Source organism: Balaenoptera ricei, chromosome 1 (genome assembly GCF_028023285.1).
Source record: "Balaenoptera ricei isolate mBalRic1 chromosome 1, mBalRic1.hap2, whole genome shotgun sequence".
Classification (NCBI taxonomy): domain Eukaryota; kingdom Metazoa; phylum Chordata; class Mammalia; order Artiodactyla; family Balaenopteridae; genus Balaenoptera; species Balaenoptera ricei.
In genome coordinates this window covers 96,985,967-97,005,856 of record NC_082639.1, presented here as the reverse complement: position 1 = coordinate 97,005,856, position 19,890 = coordinate 96,985,967, and positions in this window count along the sequence as shown.

The following is a 19,890-nucleotide window of genomic DNA, read 5'->3' as shown; positions in this document are numbered from 1 at the left end:
ATCCCCCCCCCCCTTTTTTTATCAGGTAAGGAAACTGAGGCTTAGAGATCCAATATATTTTACAAATATTTAAGAAGAATAATATGTGTAGGTATGGTTTTTTTTCCCAGTCTGTGAAAGCACTTGATTTGAAGTCATCCCTACATATTAGGGGTGACACTAGGAGGCTGATTGCCTCCCCAATATACATTCTCCCCTTCTATGTTGTGAACAGATACAATACTTTGACAGGGAAAATTGTAACAAAAAATTTTGTAACAAATGACATAGACAATTCCTTAGCTCACTAACATAGTGGGAAAATATATAGTAACTGTGTTAGTATCTGCCTACTTAAAGAATGGTGTTTTAACCTCAGCAGTTTATAGCAACTGGAAGAGAGTATTTCATTTGACTGTAGGCAATTTAGAGGCAAAAATTAGCTGACTTGCAAAGGAGATGGGAATTCACAGACTCTAGGCAATTTAGAGGCAAAAATTTGCTGACGTGCAAAGGAGATGGGAATTCACAGACTCTCAATTATTGGACAAAACTTCTAAAGTCAGAGGCAATCAAAGCTTTATTTGCTGCTCCTTATTGGGTATTAGGCAAAATCCTCTTGCTGCTCCCATGTCGGGTGGAGATTTCAATTTAAGGAGTTCCGGATGGTGTGTTGTATGCAGTCTTCCTGTATCTTTCATGTCGAATTCCATCCACTTATAAACGCTGGTGAGGTTATAAAGTTAAGAGAATATGACAAAAAGTTGTAGATTCTATATTTTCTGGTGTGTTTAGTACCTAAAATTTCTCACACAAATGCAATTAAGTTCTAAGATCTCACAAGCTATCTCTATGAGCCCACTATTAGCAAGAAGAAAGCAGCTTTGGGGAAACCCAGCCCCTCGACACAACTGTAAATAACCTAGTAGAAGTAATGAACTTCTGCAAATGTTTGCGTATGTTTATCCATGACCATAGACAGTATTTCCATGACATTTTAAAAATTATGAGCTCCTTTAACTAATCAATCAATTAATCAGTCTTTTTAAAAGCATGTTCTATGTGCCCAGCGTAGTGAAAATACAGGGAGAAATTGTATGACATGATCCCTACCTAGAATTTCCTTGGATGAGGATAAAAATCAGGTACAATTAAAATTAGTCACTGAATTATTAAAATATAAAAATTTTAAAGTTAAGTATACAAGTTTAGTGATAAGAGAACTCAGTATGGGCTGGAGTAGTCAGGGGAGTTATACGTGTTCATTGTAAAATTCCAGACAATATAGAATGCACAGGGTAGAATCCTAAGTTCCAAGCAAAGTTTCATAAGGGTGCTGACCCTAAATTTCCTTACTGTGAATATGTCACTTAAACTCTGTAAATTGAAGCTATTGTGAGGAAATGAGATAGTATGTAAAATATGAGAATGAGAGCAATTATTATGGGTGAGTTATGAGATAGTGTTTAAGCTCTAAAGACCCCAGAGGCTTGGGGACAGGATGAGACAGCTTATAGCTAGTGTAATTGGGGATAGAATGAATGGACACCTGTTTGAGGTGTTTTCAGATATGTAGAAGAAATTCTTGCATACAGTTGAGGGTGAAGATGATCTCTGTGACACCACCCAGCTTTGAAATTCCCAGATGCCTGGAAACAAACCTATAGTCCCATAGGGTAAAAGCAGACCCCAAAGAACATGGTTACAGGCAGGGGGTCTCTTTGGATCCTAATGACAGATGCTCCAGAGAGCATCTCTAATCTGAGGACAAAAGCTTCTATACAATGATTTGCTTGAATGAATTGAGGTAAGAGCAGACCACCCCTTTCTACACCCCCAGTCCCTCAGGTGCAGAGAGAAGATTTCTGGTGAAGTGGATGGTACCTGGGTATTGTTACAAACCCAGCTCTGTGTGGGTTCAGCTGCTTTGTAGAAGAGGGACTTGATCTAGACCAATGAGGATGAATTCTTGTCATCATCTCTTCCACCACCATCACCAAATAGCCATCATCCTAGACCACTTCAATAGCCTTTTAAACAGTCCACCTAGATCCACCCTGGCCCACCTCCAATCAGTTGTCTACTCAGCAGCTTGAATGATCTTTCCAAAACACAAATCGATGGTTTCCATTGCTCCTCAGATAAAGACCAGAATTCCTAACATGGCCTATAATGTCCTATATGGTTTGGCCCTTTATACCATTCTAGCCTCATCTTGCTCCCCATCCCCCATTGGCCTTCTTTCTGTCCCACACCACACACTCACTGAACTCCCTCCCATCCCAGGGCATATGCTCTTCTCCACCCTCATCACCAGGTGAACTCCTATTCATACTTCAGGGATCATTTCCAGGTTACCTCCTCAGAGCAGCTTTCCCTGACCAGACTGAAGTCCCCTAATACAGACTCTCACTTGCCATGTAATGTGCCTCTCCTTCATAGCACGGTCACAATTGCAATTCTACTGTTGTAATTATTCGATTTACAATTTAGTGCATTTGATTTATGTCTTTTTCTCCCCCCAGTTCTTCATAAGGTCAGTCCTGTGTGTCTGGTTACTTACCATTTTATCCACAGTTCTCAGCACACCGTCAGGCACATAATTGACACAAACAATTTTTGTTGAGTGAATGAATATACATAATCTATATCAGTATTTCCCAGTATCCCATAAAATGGTCCCAAGAAGAAAAAAATGAGTTTAGAAAACACTTTATACTGTATTATCCAAGCCTCCAACCCTGCCCCCATGCATCTTTGCATATAAAAAACTGGCAAAGAAAGAAAAAAAGAAAAAAAAAAGGACTCTCTCAAATCCTGCAGTAAAGAAGCCTTCATTTTAATATGACCCAGAATGTAAACCTGGGTTCCCTAGGACGTACTCTGGGCAATGTTTCCACTCAAGGGAGACATCCTAGCTGCCCGAGCTAGTGCTGTTTTTGGTACAGCAAATGGTAAGAAGAGTTTAAGTGTTTCCTAAGAGGAATTTCCCAGGAGTTAAACTGCCCTGGGAATCCAGGCAAGTCTAGGATTTAGGATTTGAAAAATGGAGCCACAAGTACACATGAGCTCTAGTATTAGAATCTGCCCCATTAGCTGAAGAATGGACCCTACTCAGCACAGTTTGTAGCATAATAAATACGTGCTCAAAGAATGAATGGAGAGAGAAAATATCTGTGGTAATAACCCCTCAGCTAGTGGTCCCATTTTTTCTTAGGAAGGATAACTGTATGGTTAAGCTTAAAATTCAGGTGTGAGTGAAAGATTTTTAAGCTTTGATGGCTAATGTATGGGCATTTTAACTAGCTACTTAGTGAAGACTGTGGCATAATAAACTGCAGGGTTCACAGGAGCTTACCCAGTCACAGGTTGTAAAGAGGTACCACTAACACACTGAAGGTAAGTAAACACTGATCTTCACTTGTTGGTTTTGTGATAAACATTTTGTCAATTGCTATTTTTTTCTAGGATTTAACATTAACTTCCTTTTTGTCAAATCCAATGTTTCCTTTTTCCCCTCGGTGTCCACCCTCCTTGATCTTTTGGTAACTTTTCGACTGCATTCAAGAAACCTTCCTTCTTGAAATTCTTCCTGCCCTTGTTTCTGTGACCCGTACTTTCAGTTCTATAGCACTTCAACCAATATTTATTGATCATCTGTGATGTGCCAGACACTGGGCTATCATCATTCATTTATGAACTCATTCATCAACATTCATTGAGTTCTTACTAGATATCGGGCACTGTGCCAGTGACTGAGATACAAGGATGAACAAGATAACAATCCCTGACCTGAGAAGCTTCACAGTCTAGGGAAGGCGACAACTAACACATCATGGCAGGACGAGGCTAGGATACAAGTACAGACTCAGGGGCTATGGTCCTCAGAGAAAGAATCAATTGCTTCTCTCTGGGAGGGAGGGATACGTTGCATAGCACAGTGCCTGGCACATGCTAAATCTTCAATAAATATATGTCAAAGGAACAAAAAGCCTTCCAGGCAGAGAGACTAGCATGATTAGGGGATCTTCAGGGAGCGCTACTGGCTAAAGTAGTGGTTTTTCACTCAGTGGGACAGAATATCAGATTCTCCAGGGGCATGGAAGGGGTGGTGATGGGGATGTTTATCTGAAAGAGATACTTTTTCCTACTGTTACTATTTAATTTATAAATTTTATGCACATGCATATTTAAAAGCACATTATGTAAATTATTAATTTACAATTTCATTTCATACATTTTTATATTGAGAATACAATTATTGTTTTCATAATACAAATTACAGAAATTAAAGCTCAAACTATGAAAGCTGGTAGATAAATAGAGAAGAATATAGAGGTTCTGCAGCAAATCCATTGTCCTCTTGAGGGTAGTGGTGAGATGTTTAACAAAAAGTGGGAGCAGACTATTGGGTTGTAAAGGACTGTATCCTGTAGGCTAGGGTTTGTCAACTGGTGTCAGAATCAAAATCACCTGGGGAATCAATTCCCAGACTCCGACTGTATTAGTCAGTGTTCTCCAGAGAAACAGAACTAGTAGGATATAGATAAAGATAGATGCTATAGATAGATATAGATACAGATTAAGACACAGATATAGATACAGATAGATACAGCTATGTCCCAAGACCTGCAGTCGGCAAGCTGGAGACCCAGAAAAGCTGACAGTATAAATTCCAGTCCGAGTCCAAAGGCCTGAGAACCAGGAGAGCCAATGGTGTAAGTTCCAGTCCAAAAGCCAACAGGCTCAAGACCCATGAAGAGAGAAGTTTTCAGTTTGACCCATGAAGAGAGAAGTTTTCAGTTTGAGTCCGAAGGCAGGAAAAGACCATAATCCCGGTTCAATCAGGCAGTAGGAGGAGTTGCCTTTTACACAACCTTTTTGTTCTCTTTAGATCTTTCATTGGATGAGGCCAGCCCACAATGGGGGGCAATCGGCTTTATTCAGTCTGCCAATTCAAATGTTAATCTCATCCAGAAACACCCTCACAGACACATCCAGAATACATTTGACCAAATGTCTGGGCACCCCATGGTCATTACAGTTGACCACCATACCACTTTATAGTACATACTGAAATTTGAGGACCTTTGCAGGCCATTTGGAACTGTGGAAGGTTTTCAAGAAGGGAAGTGATTTGGTAAGATTACTTGGGAACCACTTAAGAAAGAACCCTGGCAGTTCTGTGGAAGGTGAGTGGTGGTAGGGTAGGGAAGGTGAGGCAGGATACAGTGTCATGGAACAGATTAGGGGATGGGAGCTTATTATGCAAGACACAATGATGAGGTCCTACTCTCCCCTATGCTAATGACCCCTGTTCCGATTACTATTGCTATGTAACAAATTACCCCAGTGCTTAGCAACTAAAAAGAATCGTGGATCAGGAATTTGAGAAGGGCTCCACTGGGTGGTTCAAACTTCAGGTCTCCCATGTTGTTGCAGTCAGATGTTGGCTGGGGCTTTAGTCATCTCATCTGGGCTGGATATCCGAGATGAGTCATTCACTTGGTTGGCAGTTGACATTGGCTGTAACCTGCTACACACAGCCTCTCTGGCAGAGTAGTCTGAGGGTAGTCAGACTTCTTACGTGGCATCCGGCTTCCATTCCAAGACAACCGGGCAGAAGCTGCATGGCCTTTTCTTATTTATTTATTTATTTATTTAATACAGCAGGTTCTTATTAGTTATCTATTTTACACATATTAGTGTATATATGTCAACCCCAATCTCCCAATTCATCCCACCACCACCACCCCCAACCCCACTTTCCCCCCTTGGTGTCCATGCGTTTGTTCTCTACGTCTGTGTCTCTATTTCTGCCTTGCAAACTGGTTCATCTTTACCAGTTTTCTAGATTCCACATATAAGCGTTAATCTACGATATTTGTTTTTCTCTTTCTTATATCACTCTGTATGACAGTCTCTAGGTCCATCCACATCTCTACAAATGACCCAATTTTGTTCCTTTTTATGGCTGAGTAATATTCCATTGTATATATGTACCACATATTCTTTATCCATTCATCTGTCAATGGGCATTTAGGATGCTTCCATGACCTGGCTATTGTAAACAGTGCTGCAATGGACATTGAGCTGCATGTGTCTTTTTGAATTATGGTTTTCTCTGGGTATATGCCCAGGAGTGGGATTGCTGGGTCATATGGTAATTTTATATTTAGTTTTTTTGCATGGCCTTTTCTGACCTAGGCCCAGAAGTCACACAGCAGAACTTCCACTGTGCTCTATTAATCAAAGCTTTCACAAGCCTGCCCAGGTTCAAGGGCAAGGAAATTAGACTCCACTTCTCAATGGGGCCAGTAGCCAGGTCACAATGTAGAAGAGCATGTGCCATGGGAGATATTGTTGTGACCATCTTTGAAAGATATAGACTGACATAGCTCCCAAATCAAGCTTTCCAATCCTGACCTCTTATCCACTCTCCTGTTTTAGATACACAATTGCCCACAAGATATCTCACTGGGAAGTCTCCTTGTCAACTCAAACTCAAGTCTAAAACAGAATTTACAACAACGGTCCTCCATCACCTAATCTTATTATTTTGGTAATGAGATAACTTTAAAAAACAACATAGACTAACCCTTTTATCTCTGACTTTTCTTTCTCTGAAAAATAACCTGCTACCAAATCCTGTCTTTTCTTCCTTCTTCATATGGATTTCTTGGATTCTCTTCATTGCCTGCACTCCCTTTGGTCCAGCTGACTCCTCCTCACCCCTTGGCCCCCGAGCTGGTCTTCTCACCTCCACCCTCTCCCTTGCTCTTACCTATTTTACATGCTCTAGCCTGGTTAGTCTTTACCAAAGCCCACATCCGACTTCCCTGCTCAACATTCTGGAGTGGTCCCTAATGGAAATCCATTTACCTAACTTTTTGATAGTTGGTTCCCTGGAAACAGTTTAGCATGCAGGGTGTTTCTTAAGTAGTGACTTTGAGATTGACACCTGTGGAAGGAAAGGGAAAGAACTAGGATTGGGAGGAAGAAAAAGCGGACCAGCAGTCAGACCCAACGACAGCCTCAGCTGACCCCATGGGGGGCTCTGGAGTTAGAAGGTCTCACTAATTTGTGGCCTTCAGAGTTGTCCCAAGATGAGCTGAGATGCCTGGGCCTTTATATTTCTGCATTGTTTAGTCATCAGGACACTGTGGAAAGGATCGTGACCTTGGGGGTAAGGCAGCTCTCTGCAGTTGAGGAAAGCCCTGAAATGGCTGACAGCTGCAGGTGTCCGCTCACAGCATTCCCAGGAGCAGGGACAACAGAGTCCTCCAAATTCTCCACATTCACTGGTACCCTCGTCTGGGCAACCACACCGCCCAAGGCTCACCTTCTCCTTGGTGCTCCCAGGCTCACCTTCAAGTCCTCCTTTCTTTTAACCTTCAGCAAACTCCATTCCGTATCACTCTCTCCATTTTGGCTTACACTCTAATTATTTCCTGTACGTTATTTTGCCTCACTCCACGCAAGCTAGGTTATGCACTCTTTGAGGGAGGAATGGAGGCGTGCCCTTTCCCCAGGACATCAGCACAGAGATAAGTCCCCACATACTTACAGCTGGACCTCAAGAGATGCTTGGCGATCGGTAAACCAGAGCCTCTGGTTACCGTAGAGATTGCTCAGAGAGTACCGTTTCCAATATCCATTACCATAGCAGAATGAATGGTTTAGGAAACCACCACTTCCTTGTCCCTCTGGGGAAGAAGAAAGCTAAAACCCTTGCCAGCTGTGCAGAGCTTGCTGTGCTGGGTCTGGGGCGGGAGCAGGCGCTGGGCACAAGCCCAGTCTGACTTGAGCCACAGCCTGAGGTTACTGCCCGTCCCTTTGTTCCCCCCCACCCCCCGCCCCGACAAAGCAGAGACAGGGATCCTTTGGTCTCACAGGGTGCTGTGTACATTTAACTAATTAGTGGCCATAAAGTGTTACCCAAATGCCAAGTGTAATTATGATGAGCAATTATTTTTGCCTGGAGAGGCAGCATTCTAGCCATTGTCGAGGGAGGGAGATAAACGTTGGTGCATTCTCTGGGAGCCCGTGGGAACAAGAGCTGTTTTTCTGCCCTCAGAGCATCAGAAACCCGGATATAGCTTTCTTGCACCCAGGGCACACCTAGGCAGGAATCCCCCAGAGGAGCATCTTTCTGTTTGCAGAGTCATTACTGCTTTGGGTGGAGGGAAAGGCATCCCCAAAGTGCACCGCCAGAAGCCACCACTCAGGCAGCTTTGTGTGTGCTTGGGCTCTGAAGACCACTCACAGCAGCCCCTCCTTCCTTGGACCCCAGAAAGGTTGTGGGCAAAATTCACTTGGGATTTTCCTACCACCCCACAGTGTCTGAAATTTAACAATAGCCTCCACAGTCATAACAATAAATTAAAAATAAAGCCCTTTGGAGCTCCCTAAATGGAAGTTTTCACGTGGTTTTTATATTTAGAGTTTTGTTTCCCGCTCTGGGTAGATTTTATAAATAACCAGGGAACGCTGGAGAGAATTTCCATATTGACTCTCCTTCTTTTTTCACATTAAGAAACTCCAAGCAAGTTTATATCTTGTGACCTTTCTCTCTGAAAGTCTACAGAATTAGATAATGTAAATACAAAGGTAAATAGGAAAGGAAGAAAAGAAGAGACAAAGGTATGGAGACAACTTAGGCAATGTGTTTATTTAAAAATAAATTCAATTCTGTCTTATGTCTTGAGATAAATGCAGATTCATCCCAATATCCTAACCTTGCTAGTAAGTCTTAGGCTAATACTAGTTCACACTGGTTGAACATTTGTCATGTATCCAGCAAGATTCTAAAGTGTTTCTTAGGTGTCATCTCATTTACTCCTCACATTAACCCTGTAAGTAGATGCTATTATTGATCTGTTTTATAGAGTGGAAACTGAGGCCAATAGAAATGAAGTAACTTATCCCATGTCAGTCTGACACCAAAGCCAGGGCTCCTAACAAGATCACTCTGCTACTAAAAGCTGGAGCACACCGTAAATGTGTATGAACTGTCATTTTCTAAAGGAGAACCAGGGCGCTGTAAGGTCCTGGGATCATGAAGACACTCTTATGCCAGCTCACTGGACACCAGAGAAGCATTTTTCACCCTCTTTACCCACGCAGGGACTATGCAGTCTAAGAAGCCTTCTTGTGTCTAGAACTCTGAGCCTCTTCCAAGAGGTGGGAAGTAAGTACTGAATCTCTTTTCTCTGAGTGAAATTTGAGTCCATGTCCATTATTTATACTCACTCAGAAATAATCTTAGAAAAAGATGTTCTTGCATATGAAAAGCTTTCATTTACACACCTACAGACAAAATTTTTCCTGCCATGTGCCCTTTCCCCCACCAGTCTAGGACAGTGCCTATGCCCATCACGTACTCTCAGAGCATCCTGGACTTTTCCTTCAGGACACTCATCATGGTGTGGGATTAGATGCTGGCACAACTACCTGTCCAGTGTCTCTGCCTCACCAGACTGTAAACTCCGTGGGGCAGTGGTTGAGTCTGTGTTGCTCTGTGTAGCCTCCCCAGGGCCTGGTGCAATGCCTGGCATGAAACAAGCACCCAGAAACTGCTGGAGGAGTAAGGGATGCTATCCACGTCACCATTTGGTTCTGAGAAAAATGCTGCCACAAACTGAAAGAGAAACCTGCTTCTCTAAAACCTTTAAAGACCCAGTTCAATTTTCAGACAAAATAAAGAATTTTTCAATACACAATTTCAATTATTTCTGAAATGAGTGGCTTTCCCTTGTGTTGAGAATACTGGTTCTGGAGTCAAAGGATCTCGTTCTCATTCTCTGATCACTACTCACTGCATGATGATGGTCAAATATTTTAATCTCTCAGTGTGTCCATTTCCTCCTAGGTGAAGTGGGGCTAAACCAGTGTCAAAGAAATGATGTAAAAATTAAAAGAGTTAACAAGCAAGTGTTCAGAACTGGGCCCAGTGCATGGGAATCCATAAATGTTGGCTCTTATTATCAGTGTAGCTAGCAGCCTAGAGCTCATACAGTTCTACAGCAGGTTTGGATCATGCCTAAGAATTCACAGGATATGAAGCCAAATTGAGGCCAGGTGTAAAGGCATCTGGACTCAATATCCCTGCTGTCAAGACTCCCTAAGAGGCCAAAGGGAACCTCTCCCAACCCCAGCCTCCCAAGTGTCATTTATTTTATTGCAGTTGTCCTGTGGTCTCAGGAAGCGGGGAATTCCTGGTCTTCCCAGGCCTTTGGCTGAGACTCCTGCCTGCTCTACTGCTCTACTGCCCGGTTGGGTTAGATGCCTCGGAAAGATCCTCTTAATTCAGAGAACTCGTGACTCCATGAAAAGGTCAGTTCCCGCTGAAAGTCATTCACATCCTCCATCCTTTCCCCCACCCCACCCCTGCCCATTCTCCCTGTGCCTCCACAGGATGCCCCCTGCTTTGACCCACCCTCCAGGCTTTGCCCCAGTCAGCTCAAATGGCCAGAGTTTCCAGTTTAATAATAAACATGCACTGCTCTAAGCACTTTACAAAAATGTTAACTTACAACCCACAGAAACCCAACAGGGTGGGTGCTAGTGTTACTGTCATTTTACAGAGGATGAAACCGAGGGGAAGACAGGTTGACTGACTTGCCCAAGGTCACTCAGCTGGAAAGTGCAGAGCCTGGGTCTGAACCAGCATCTGGGCTCCCGACTACCACACTGCCTCTGAAGGAAGGTCTCCCCACCCTGCCCCCGGAGGATGATCCTTGAACTTTCTCCTCAGTTATCACCCATCAGGTAAAAGAGAGGCAAGGAGAGAAACAAAGATGTGAGCACAAACCCAGGCAAGTGTGGAGCGGTGTGGGAGGTGGTTAGAAGGGCCAACTCTACAGCTGGACTGTATGGGTTACAATACTGGACTTTTTACTTACTAACCCTGGTAAGTAAAATGGGAACAATAATAATAGTACATATCTTATGGGGTTGTTTTGAACATTAACACATATTAAGCACTTAGAACAGCGCCTGGCAAATAGTAAGTGCTCAATACTTTTTTTCTGCCTTTTTTGATCTCTTCACATTCTCAGGAGGCAGAAGCCACAACAAACACTTTTGTAGAAAGAATGTTAGACTTGGAATCAGAAGATCAGATGTGAGTGCCGGCTATCATCCACTTACTGTGTGATCACGTACAAGATTTTTTCCTCTCTGAGTCCTCACTTTTCTCATCCCTAAAATGGGTGTGAAAAAATTTCTCTCAACTGAGATAGCATGCTTATAAAAGAGCTTTGTAAATTCTAAATCTAAAACACTGTGAAATAGTGATTAAAGAATTATCCCACTTGTTATTTAGGGCTTCTCCTAGGAGTAAGCAGATAGGTACCTTTCAGGAGGTCTTCAGACTAAAAAACTAGAATTCCACCGCTGGAGAGTCACTGTCTGTGTCTCCCAGCCTTTTTGGTTTTCAAGACTCCCCCTTTTAAGGAAGCCTCAGGAAGCGAAGAGCCCAGCGTGTTTGGGGGGAGAAAGGAGAAGTCTCAGGGATGTGACTGCCACCTTCAAGGAGCTGAAAGGCTGTCACAGGGTGGGCAGGTCAGACTTCTGAGTGACTCGCCCAAGAGGCAAGAACTGGGTCTCTGAGTGGAAGTAACAGGGGTCAGTTTTAGTGTCTAGAAGAAAGGAAGACAATTCTTTTGATTATAGCTCTCAGAAAATGGGGAAGGCTACTCTGATAGTGAGTGTGCTGTCACTGTAGGCATTCAAGCAGAGAACTGGGACCACTCAAAGGCGATGTGGTAGAGGAGATTGTAAGAGGTAGGAGGGGGAAAACCAGTTGACCTGAGCCTGGGACATTCTAGTTCTTCCGAGGAATGCAGCAGGCCAGTGAGGGAGGGGCCAGGAGGGGCAGGCAGGAAGGGAGAAAAGGACAGCCAAGGAGGTAGCTAGCAGCTAGCAGGAGCCCAGGCTCAGCTACAGTGAGTTCACTGTTTTGTCAAGGGCAGTCCCTGTCTATTCGGCCAATTTGGACCCCAGAGCCTAGAACTGTAAACAATCCACTCACTCACTCAGTTAATTCAGCAAACATTTGCAGGGCTGAGAGTCAATGCGCCGCGGCCCCAAGTGGGATCGCAGACACTTGCGAGCTTCCTGCACAGTGACCGACAGGGGGCAGGAGAGACACACAGATGCCAAACTGCGCAGCCTCCTAGCTGAGCTTCCCCGCTGGGGAAACTGGGTCACTCGGTCCAAGCGGCAAACATTCCGAGGGGGATGGGCACCTTGGGCCTCCCAGCAAGGGCTGTGAGATCCCAGATGCCACCTGACAGGGCCGTCGGAGCCCTCAGCCCCCTGGACTAGCAGACATAACCCCCCGCTTGCAGAAGGAAGGATGAGATTGATAATCTGGGATGGCTGGGACTGGGGGAAGGCTGGAGGGAGCTAGTCCCAGCAAAACATGTCATGCAGCTGGACACATCCCAGGACGTGTATTAGAGAAGAAGGCCTGCCAGGGCAGGGCTGGGTGCGGCGGTTTGCTTCAGAGAGAACCTGTGACCTCACTAAGGAGTTTGAGGCTCTCGGGTCTGGTTGAAATCTCCATTGGGGTGGGGGAAGGGCTCACTGGCTGGCCACGAGTCAGCGGATGCTAAACCTGGTCACTCAGTGGATAGGTGGCAGGTTTGGAGTCAGATTTGCTTTTGTGTCCTGGTTTTGCCACCTGTACCTTATAAGACCTTGTGTGAGTCATTTTCAGCCTTCAGTTTCCTTTTCTCCAGAATTTCTGGTGGTGCTGTTATAAAGATGAAGTGGGGGAATGATGGAAGCCAGAGTACTGCCCTCGTCACCTCTTCCCAACCTGGTGGGCACATCTGGGCACAGCAGTGGAAGAGAGGCCTTCTGCACATGGCAGTGAGGAGGGGGTGCCCACTGTACTGTTAGTCTGGGCACCATGAACTCATCCTGCAGGGACACTGCCCTGGAAGGTGGGGAGAGGCCCTCCCCATACCCCTCTCCATCCCACGGCACCCCGCTGCAGAGAGGTGCAAGGACCTGGGGAAAAGAGGTCTCTCCACCCTCAAACCGTGGTCCCTTGAGGTCTTTGAGGGCTGAGAAATCAGGGAGGTGGAACACACATGGAATGAGAGGGGACCTGGAGGATGGAATGGGAAAGAAGCCACTCCCGAAACTCTAGTTCCTCCCATGGATCCTATAATGGTTAGAAGGGCCCCTTGGACCCGAAGTCAAAGACCCGCATATATATTCTTCCTGACTGTGTGTTTTCTCCACTCATCCAAGCCCTTGAAGCCGGGACTGCGCTGCCCCCTCCTCTCCGAGAGAGGGATGGTGGGCACTGATGCTTCTGTATGAGGGCTCAGCACAGTACTCCATGCTTGTTGGCTGTTAATAAGTAAGGAATCTTGGAGAACTACTTTGAGCCCCCAGTTTTACTGACTAAAAACAAACAAACCAAAAAAGCATAAAAACTGAGGCTCAGAGAACAGTGGGACTAGAGAAAGGAAAGTTCCTGCCCTTTTCAGTTGCTTCTAGAATCTTCATGACTATTTGGAGAAAGTGACTGGACCCCTACAGTGAGCTGCCCAAACTGAGGAGCCTGGCCTCTGGGGCTCCAAGGAGCAGCAGCCAGTGCATCTGAGGTTGAGGGTGATCGGGCAGCATAATGTGATAAAGCCGGCTGCCTGAGTTGGAATCCCAGCACTAGCTGTGAGACCTTGGGCAAGATACTTCCTATCTGGGAGCCTCCGCTTCCTCATCTAGCAAATGGGGACAATCATAGTGTTTTCCTTATAGATACTATTCTTTCCAGTACCTCTTAGTCTGAAATTGGAAACAAGAACAAACTAAATAGTCTTCTTTTTCCCTGACAAAGCCAAATAGCAGGACCCAAAAGGAAAGGGGTGGGAGCCAGACTCTGGACTCTTCTACTCCAGGCACTGGGAACTTTGGGGAGGAAACAGCCCAGGGCTGTGGCCCAGCACACTTCTGCCCCTAGATTGCAGTGTGACCCTATTCTGGTTGCCGTGCCTCTTCGGCCTGCTTTGAACAACAGAAGGGTGGAACTTGGTGGCCTCTAAGGTCCGGGCAGCCCTGTGCCCCTGAGATTCCCAGCCGCACAGCTGGGCCCTCATTCTCTGGGATGCAGCCGAGGCCTCAAGCAGCCTCAGCAGCTAAAGAAGCAGCGCTTTGCTGGGCTCTGGCCCACTGCCCAGAGGCGGTCACTCAGCCCCGGGGAAGCCCTTGGTTTGCTGGTTTGGATGCTGAGAAGGGCCAGGCAACAGGGACTTTGGCCTATTGGCCTCTGGTTCCAGCCAAAGCTTTTCAGGGATGGATGAGCAGCAGCAGTGCTGGCAGAAGCCACGAAAGAAGCAGCCTGGAGCTCACATTCTGCGGCCTTGCTTTGAAATCCATAACCTCAGCCACATGGGAAGTGATGAAGGCCTGAAAGGAAACAATGGCCAGGGGGCCAGGGGAAGTTTCCTGTTTGAAAAGGCCTGGGTAAGGGATGGATGCCATGTGCGGGGACAAGTATTAGTAGGTGGAGGCTCTGTAAAGGCCAACAAGCGGGGACCAAAGCAGGTACCCCATCACTGACTCAAGTCAGTCAAGAAGCAGGGATTTAGTGTGTTCTCTGTGTGTGGCACTGGGTGGCAGCTGTGGGGATGTCATCAAAGGGGTCAGATGGGGCTGGCTTGGAGGACTTTATGATCCATGAATAATGTATGTGGTATAGACCACAAACAAATGATGGGGGGAAGGGGGTGGGGAGGGGAAGAACTCAATCCCAGGGGGCTCCAAGGACTCCCAGGTTGTGGCCCAGAGCTGGCTGCTCTCCTCTGTCGGGCAGGTGGTAGGTCGGTTTTCCTCCCTTTGGCAGTGAATCATCCGAATACCCCCTCGCTCATTTCAGCAACTACAAACACCAAATCGCCTTGACTCTGTGATTGTGCCCCATGCGTTGACTGGCTGGTTCTAGTGACTGCTCTCTGGAGTCACTGGAGGCTGGGTGAGTATGATCATCCTTGTCTGCAGACAAGCAAACTGAGGACCAGTCAGAAGTACCTCACCCAGGCCACCCAGCTTGAGGCCTGGAACTGGGATTTGAATCCATGTCCGACTATCTTCCAATCCTGTATTCATTCCAGTAAGATGCCGACTCCCACTGTCTTCCCATTGCCTTGTAGCAAGGATAGACAACACCCCCAGGGCAGATTTTGTCAGAAATGTAGACATTTCCAAGGAAAATCAGCTGCTTTGCTTGCCTCTCCCCACTGTAAGCAGGAAGACAGCTCAGTGTTTGTAGGGCCACCAGGAGAATGCCTAGTGGCCTTCTCCTTCCACAGATACTTCAGCTTGGGACCCAATGTCCTCCAAGGTCCCCCGGGATCTTGATGCCTCCACTTCCACTCAGCAACTCCACTCCAGGAGTTCTTGGTGACTCGTGCAAAAGAAAAAGCAAGGTCCTTGCAGAGCCAGGCAGAGCCCACTGGAGTCCTCGTGAAGGTCTCTCCGATGACCTTGAGCAAATTTCAGAACCCTCTGAGCCTGGGCCCCCTCGTCTGTTAAGACAGTGACAACCAACCATGCCAAACAAAATGTACAGCTTGGTTCTGAGAACTGAATGAGTTAACCTGTGTGAAGCCACCTGACTCTAAGAAGATATTCAATAAATACTATTCGTCATGAGATAGAATTGGGGGATTTTGTGGCAAAAAGAAAGATTATGGGAAATATAATCATTGAACACTTAAAACATTCCAGTCACTATGCTCAATCCTTTACTTGAACAATTAAGCCTCCCAACACTCCTACGAGGCAGGTAGTATCTCCTCACTTTGCAGATAAAGAATCTGAGGCTCCAAGACGTTAGGTTACTTACCCAAGATCAAAATCAAGAATCTGACCCAGAACCCAGGAGTTTAACATCTAAGGTGCTCTGCAACAATTCCCACTTTCCTGCCATGACTGGAGGATCCTTCCCTGAAATACGCTCTCGTCTATCTTTAGACTTTTGTTTAGATAAGCAAGACCTTTCTGAAGGGGCTTCACATCCCTCATGACAATAGTTACTCCTTCTCCTACACGCTCAGGACACTGTGGTTATTTTTATCCATTGCACTTTCCAAGTATTACATATATTTACACATCTGTCTCTGGCACTAAGTGGACCCTCTTGGAGGGCATGGACAAAATCTTATTTTATTTCTTTGTTTCCTCTCCAAGCAACCATTACCCATAGCACTGTGCACGCCCAGCTTTTGCTAAATGTTTGTTGACTTGAGGTGTGTGTTAGGCAGAGTTGAGTAGAGAGCGTGACAGACCTTGGTCCGAATCCCTATTCCCACTGACTGCGTGACTAGGCGAGTGGCTCAATCCCTCTGGGCCTCCCGCAGTCTCCTCACCTCTAAAACAGGCTAATAGCACCTACCATCATGAGGTGTTGTGAGGATGAAATGAAAAAATGCAGGTGTTGCATTTACATAGTGCCTGGGCACATGTTACACAGTCAGTAAATGTGTGTGATAACACCTGAGGGGTAGAGACTGGACAAGGTGTATGCTAGTGACAAGGAAAGAAAGAAGTAGCCCTGGGAAACATGCAGAAACAGGGAGGCTGCTAAAGACCAAACTTGCTTACTTTTTACAGCATGGTGGAATAGAGAGAGATAAACAGGTTGGAGATAATTTAGGGAAAGTTCAGTAAAATGTAGAAGGGCCAACAAAATGTGTTTAAGACTGCCGTGACAAGAGGGGAAAAGGAATTGGTTAGAAGTGAGAGAAGCCTGAAGCAGTGTCCCAGAGACTGTCCAGGATGAAAGAAGGGGCCTGGAGAAGAGAGAGATACGCCTATTCAACCAAAATAAGGAAAACGCTGGGGGGGATTGGGAGGGGGACATGCAGCTGGGAGGACATGACAAATTAAGGTGGCTGTGGAAGGAGCAGCTTCTGTTGGATCCAAAAGGAGGATCTGAAAGCCAAAAGGAACGAATAATCCAGGCATTGGGCTCAAGGCGGGAGGCAGCTGTTCATTTATGGCTTGATGAACACTTGACTAAGCCCTTTCAGTTAGTTTAAGAAACTCCTTCTAATGCAGTTTGGACTGAGATGTCTTTAGCTGGAGCACACGATTCGCCAAAGATCCCACCCAGGAGGGAGCAGAGAGCAGTGGAAGCGGGGGGACCCCAGACCCATGGCACAGTCTGTGGAGACTGCTGCCCGCTCTCAGCCCTGGGGTGGGGCAGCTGAAAGTTGCCAGATGGTACGAGGATGGCCTTCTGTTGGCAGTGTGCTGGGCCTCTTTGTCAAATCAAACAGGATCCTTCTCTGAGCTTCAAACCTAATCTCTGCAATTTAACTCAAAGTTTGCGGACACAGAGGCTTCTACCTGCAGGAGGTGGGGGGAGGGAGAAGGCTAGGGGCCTCTTTCCGTAATTTACAGACAGGGGGCTGCTCTTGACTGAAGTCCTTGCTCCCTCCTCTGACCATCACTCAGCTCTTTTTTCTACAGTGAGAGAGGAAGGAGCTTGCCAAGTGGCAGGAGCCAAGTCATTAACCAGCCTGCAGGGGCAGAAATGGTCTTTCTGGCCTCAGGACTGGAGCAAGATTGTCCAAAGCAATTTATAGGCTCACTTGAAAGGTGACATGGGCAGGGAAGTGGCTGGGGAAGAAAAATTCTTTCATCCACAGAGCCTGGAGGCAGATCTGCCCTGCCTGTTAACCAGAAATAGTACTGGGAGCTGGGAGCCTGGAGGAACACCTCCAGACAGATGTGAAGAGACCCTGTGGACAGATGTGTGCATGTGTGAATGCCCCTCTCGCTCTAATGCAGGCCCAGGTTGCAGGGGGCTGGGGGGGGGGGTGGTGCGGATTATGCTCTACTCAGTTATTCAAGGGCCCAGGTGGCCCTGGCTTTACCATGTTCAACACAAGGCTGCCCTGTGTCCCAACATCCAGCTGATGGGGAGAGAACACAGAGATCATACCTGGGCCATGGTACCTGAAGTGGCACGCACCACCTCACATGCCATTGGCCAGAACTCATTCCCAAGGACGTGCTAAACTGCAAGGGAGGATGGAAAGTGAAGCTTAGCTGTATGCCCAGGAAGGAGGTGAAATGGATTTGGTGATCCGTCAGCAACCTTGGCCACATGTCCCCAGTAACCCAGGACATTTGGTGATAAGAGGGTTGGAAAGAGGCGCCTGAGAAATAAACAGATTGATGAGACCTGTAGGGCTTGGGACAATATCCCACCTTGGGGTAGCCTTAATAGGTGACCCATCCTTAGCCTTAGGAGCAGGGGGCCCTGTGGGGAAGACATTTGGGAGGGGGAGTCAGGTAAGATCCAACTTGGAGTGCTGGAAGAACTGTGGAAGCTCTTGGCCTGGGAGAGAGGTGCTCTGGAGGCCTCCGGGGAATGCTCTGAGGAGAGGACGAGGGCCTGGTCACTGAGGGCGAGGTCTGGGTTCCCATGAGGCAGGCACAGGGAGCATTAGGTGGAGCCCAGGTCACCAGGGTAGAAAAGAAGGCAGGGGTCAGGGACACACACTCCACACTGCAGTACTTTTGTGTAATTCTCCTGTGCCCCATCTTCATGGAAGAAGAGCCTGGGGGCCAGGGCCTAGCCGGAGGAGGCCACCTAGGGGTCAGCAGACAAGAGATGTATCACTGCTCAGGACGGTGGGGTGAGGATGGGAAAGCATCTGAGGAGGAGGGTCCCAGAGTAAGGAGAAAGGGCTCTACAGGAGGACAGGGACACGGAGCCAAAGAACCCTCTTCTGTACAGGGTATAAGGTGTGGCTTTTCATTTTTATGCTGATGTTGTTACTTTTGGGTGTCCCGAGCTATCCAACAGAACTTTCTGCCATGATGGAAGTGTTCTCTATCTGGCTGTCCAACATAGTAACCACTAGCTGCATGGGGTTACAGAGCACTTGAAGTGTGGCTAGCATGTCTGAGGAACTAAATTTTGAATCGTATTCAATTTTAATTAATTTAAATGAAAATAGCCACAGGCGGCTAGCAGCTACTGAGTTGGACAGCACAGGCATAGTTTCAGCCCAAGGGAACTAGGGTGTGGGTTGTCAGTAACTTTGGCTGAGTCTCCTCATGCCCTGCCTGTCACTGCTCCTGGGCCCTCGGCTCCGTCCCAGCTTTGGCTTAAGATGAGCCCTGGGTGGACAGAGGGTCTATGTCTACCCTCAGGTTTGGGCAGATTAGAGCCTCTGAAATCTTCATTTGCTTTCACCCCTGTGGGTCTGGAAAGAGAGATCAGTCAGAGTGCTGGGCAGCTGGGAAGCATTACTGAATCTTTGTGCTGGAGATGGAGAAGGGGCTTGGACCCTGAGTTCTCTGTCCTCGGTTTCAAGGCGTTGGGCTTCAGTCCCGGCTCCTTCGTTTATAGGAGGGTCAGAGACATTCAGGCCCGACTGATGGCATCTGCAAGAGGCTCAGGGGCAGCTCACAGCTCACAGATGGGAAACGTAATTGCATCTGCCACTCATCTGCTCCGTGCCCAGACTGTCTAATCGGTAAATGCTTTGATGCCCACTATTCACCCGCCACCCCCGCTCACTCCTCCAGCCGTCCCCCCAACTGCATTTTGAATCATCAGCACTTCGTTCCTTTCTAGCACATCCCCTCCCCTGGTTCCCAGACCAGCTGAACTAGCTCTATTTCCAAGCCTATTGTCACTGTCTGCCATCCTGTCATCACTTCAAACATTATCAATAGACATGACTGTCTGTCTCTGTCCCACAGGGACCCCCAGGTCCAGGGCTGCCTTGCCAGTGCTCTGGGCAACACCCAAGTCCCTGGAGTCTGCTCTACAGTCTAGACCATGCCCCACCCTCCTCTTGGCTCAGGCGCAAAGCTGGAGGAGCGGGACCTCCACCGATTCCTGTCCCTCCTCTCAGCAGCTCTTTCTCC